The sequence below is a fragment of the Octodon degus genome, unplaced genomic scaffold, assembly GCF_000260255.1.
Source record: "Octodon degus isolate 3935 unplaced genomic scaffold, OctDeg1.0 scaffold00387, whole genome shotgun sequence".
Taxonomy (NCBI): Eukaryota; Metazoa; Chordata; class Mammalia; order Rodentia; family Octodontidae; genus Octodon; species Octodon degus.
This window is the reverse complement of record NW_004524963.1, coordinates 601415-606144: the sequence shown is the minus strand read 5'-3', so window position 1 is coordinate 606144 and position 4730 is coordinate 601415.

Genomic DNA, 4730 nt, shown 5'->3' with positions numbered 1-4730 from the left:
AGTGAAAAGAAATGCAACCACAGAAACATGTAATCTGAGCACGTCACAGCCTGTGTGCTTTAGGACTTTCATCCATCATTAATTTCCTGACTTCTGAATCCCTCCTAGAGTTACTGTCCTGAATCAATGATCTGTATGTTTCTGGGGTTACAAATATAAGAAGAGAGACGGGACTGAGAATTCAGTCTGTGAGGTAAAGCCCTGCCTCTAGTTCAGTTAAAAAATGAGATGGAATGTAAATCAGTATTTTTTAATTTGACTATGTAGCTCTCTGTATGATATATCAGTATACGCATTTTATAAGAATTAGACTATGCATGCTATTGAGAAGTTAATATTACTTTACATACATTTTCCCAGTAAATTATACGAGACCGATAAAAATTTATTGGAAGAGGATCTTAAGATGATTTGAAATAAAATTAATACATTAAAAACAGGTTCCCTCCTATACAACAAGTTAGTATTCAGAAAACATAAATTCATAGAGACTTAACAAAAAAGTTTCAAAGTAGAGGATCATACTACACAATTCCTATGAATATACACAACTCAAGTTAATAAAGCTTTTTCTTATTTTCTCATATTCCGGATTGAACTTTCAACTTTGTACTTTCCAAGCAAGTTTATGCCACTTATCTATCTCCCTAACACCAAAGACTTGATATAAGGAAATTATTCTCTGTAATTTTTGCATAAATCAAATACAATTCCCACAAAATAGGGGCATAATTATTCACATTTTTATTTATATGTTCTTATGGCATTAATTTTCAGAGGAAACTGCTTTTTTCAGTTTAAGAGAGAGATAGCTGCACTAAGCAAGTGTGAAAGCAAATTATGGTACAATTGAACAGAATCCCAGTGAAGACCTGTTGGGCTGAGACCCCAGTGACTGGGAGCTGTGAGTGACCCCCTGCAGTGCAAGAGTGCGCTGGTAGAGAGCCACCTCCAGGTGGCGGAGGAGGGGCCCTGCCCTGTTGTGCCTGAGTCCTGCCCTTCTCTCTATAGGAGCTGCCTTGCTTGCTGTTCAGGAAGCTGAGTGGCCTCCTGTCCTGGACTGACAGGAATGAGGGACCCCAGTGTTCTAAGGGGCTGGAGCTTCGGGCTCTCAGAAATGAGGAAGGAGTATGGCTGAAGGAAAACTCTGTGGTTTGTCACCAACTGCCCCACACACCGCTCATCACCTCAGAGTCAGCCTCTGTGCTGTTTCCCACCAGGCCTGGGGACCCTGCACCACCCCTATGATTTAGAGACTAACTAACTCATCCGGGCCACATATGGGTTTTTCCCAGACAGGACACCAAAGCACAGGCCCTAGGATAGAGCTGTGTCAGGCTGCTCTTCTCAGGAGAGCCTGGGCCAACACAGGCCGTGTTGCCTCCCAGGTCTCCTCCCACATAGTCATTCCCCATTTTACCCTGCCTCATTGTACCCTGGTTTTATTCACCAAGCATGAGAGCCTCCTGGAATCCTGCTCAGCCAGAGAGGGGCCATTGTGACCCCTCCATCCTGAACACTCGGGGTTCTGGGGTGAGGGACCCCAGGTGTGTTCTCACACCTCAATCCATGGTCCCAGGAAGCCAAGTGGACACCTCGCTATCCATCCCCATCCTCCTTTGGAGATAGCCACTCAAGAGAATAATGGGAACATGACAGAGATGAGCCTAGATCCTTCCTCAGGTCAAGGTGAAGGAGGTCCCCACATACAGGAATCTGGGCTTGTTATAGGGGCTTGGGAAAACGGAGGACTGAATTCTGAGACAGGGATATTAGGAAAAGAGGGCTGGTTTCTCTGTCTTCCTCTGTGAGCTTGATGCAGTTTAGAGTAGTCCAGGGTTCACCAAGTGTCAAGTCATCACTCCATGCACTTTGACCCCATCTGAGAGCTCAGGGGTGGGGACCCAGAACACAGGCTCCAATCTTTTCTCCTCTCCCAGCTGACCCTGCTTTGCAGAGCCTTCTCCACCCTGTGATCATGTTTTCTGGGCTCAGAGACTCCTGAAGTCTATTCATTACTAAACCTTAGGTTTAGTGAGGACAGAGGCTGGAACTCTTCACCTGAGAATATGAAGTTCCGGATGTCACCAGTAGCTATTGGCAAGCACAGTCCCTGTAGGACCCACAAGGCCTGAGGTCACAGGAATTATGAAGTATTCTGCCTCTTGATGTTGAACTCATAACTCTGATATTAGAAGGAAGGGATGCTCACCTGACTTCCTCCTTGGAAAGAGGTCAAGTGTCCATGTGAATCTATGACTGACTAAGCAGGGTCAAGTCCTCTCTGGAGGATACTATGTATCCCTGCTGGACTGAAAGGGGCAGTATAGCAGGGAGATATCCTAGAAAGGACAGTGATGAGGTGCAGCTCCACCTTGTTCTGTGCTGAGGCCTCAGCAGGTCTCCCTTAGGACCCTCAGTCTCTGTCGCTGTCTCCTCTGACTCTGCTCCTCCTACTCTTCCCAGTCTCCCTGTTCTTTGCTGTCCACATTCCACCCTCACCCTGCCCATCATCTCCTGGGTTTCTTCCACATGGTTTTGCAGAACCTGGGGCCCTGACTGAGCCTTGGGACATTCACCTGGTCTCAGGACGTCCAGGGGTTACTGGGTCGCACTACACCGGGGGCCCGTGTGATAGCTGGAGCATCTAGAAGCTCATCTGAGGCCGGGCCCACTGGGTGCACAAGAGCACACAGGGCTGGGGCCTCTCCACTGTGGTGTCTCTGAATCCTGGCTCTGAAGGACTTTATTTTCTCCTTCCTTGTGCATCATGACCAAGGTGGCTTCATCACAGTTATGCTGGGATGGTTCAACACCACAATCAATAAGTATAATTCACCATGTCAACAGAGCCAAAGGCAAAGCTCATGTGATTGTCCCAGTAGACAGAGCAGAAGCATTTGACAAAGTCAAGTAGGCATTCATGATAAAAAAAATCCTGAATAAAATTGATATAGATGGTTTTATGTCAATGTGATGAAGGACATCTGTGACACCCAAGAGACTGCATCATACTAAATGGCTGCAAACAGAAAGCTTTCACTGTACATTCAGGAGCAGGATAAAGATGTCCATGATCACCACTCCTGTTCCACCTAGTAATGGAAACATTTGCAGAACAACTATTTAAGAAAAACAAACAAGGACAGGCAAGCAAAAAGTTTACTTGTCATTATTTGCAGGTGACATGGTATTCTTCATCAAAAACCACAAGTATTCCACCCAAAGGTTGGTAGAGTTAAGAAGCAATTCAGGAATGCAGATCGATGTAAAATAAACACTCAAAAATCAATACCATTCTGTAGGTCAATAACAAAATCAATGAGAGAGAAATTAGGTAGCTCACACCTTTCATTATATCAAAGAACTGAAGTAGTTAGCAATCAATCTAATACATGAAGGAAAAGAGCTCTAGTTTAAAATTGTAGTACTCTGTAAAAGATCAAAGAGTGTATTAGGAAGTGGAAAACTATCCCTAGCTCCTGGATAGAATCACCAACGTGGTGAAAATAGCCATACTTAGATGGCCATTCTCAGCCTCTATTGGGATTTAATGGAATCCCAGTAAAAATGCCTCACTTTGCAGTATGGAAAATACTACAAAGAATCAATAACAAGACTCTCATCCTCAGGTAAATCACAGAATAAGGAAAACTTCCTATCTCAGACTAAGGACTAATATCTAGGACATGTAAAGAATTAAAAGAAAAAAAAAAAACCCAAATCCCTACATTTAAATCCAAAATGGGCATCTGAGATAAATACTCAGTTATCAGAAGAAAAAACATGAATGGTGCAAAGAAAATGAAAGGAAACTCACATGATTGGTTATTGTAGAAATGCAAATGAAAACAATGCTGAGATGTATCTCATCCTGGAAAGACATCAACAAATAACACAAGATGAAGCAGCTAATGAGGAAAAGCAACACTTCTTACTGTTGGGGGAGGAAGTGACTGTGGAAATCAGTGTGGAGGTTCCTCAAAATCTAGGACTAGCGGTCTACTTCTGCCAAGATATTTTCCCCTGGACATGTTCCAAGAAGAATTCGGCACATCCTACCAGAGCAATACATGCACACCCATGTGGCTAGCAGCAGTTTGTAACAGTAAATCTTGGAAAAAGGCAAATTCAGAAATGGATACAGAAGATGTGGGGATATTTCATTCAGCGGAGTGTTACTCAGCCATAAAGAAGGACAAACTTCAGCCATTTCTATGTCAATGGAGCACCTTGAGAACATAGTATTAAATGACATATATCGGGCACACCTTTCCCCATCACACTGCTGCTCTACTGGGAGAGTCTGAAAGGATAAACATGGACTAAAAGGTTTGACAGATACTGAGAAATAGAAAGAAAATTTTCAAATGAGGAAAAGAAGAATGGGTGGGGGCAAGGGGAAGGAAAAAAGAAAAGGTAATAAAGAAGAGAAAAAAAAAATTAGAAAGGAGGCATTTGTAAATGAAGAAGAGAAGAGGGTTTGAAGAGCGGAGACTAGTTGGTGGAAAAAGAAGAATAAAGGAATATCATGCTCAGATGAAAACAATGCTGAGATGTATCTCACCCTGGAAAGACATCAACAAAGAACACAAGATGAAGCGGCTGTTGAGCAAAAGCAACACTTCTTATTGTTGGGGTAAGGAGTGACTGTGGAAATCAGTGGGGAGGTGCAAACTCCCACAAAGGTGCAAACTTCCTCTAGTGAGTATGATTAAAATATATATATA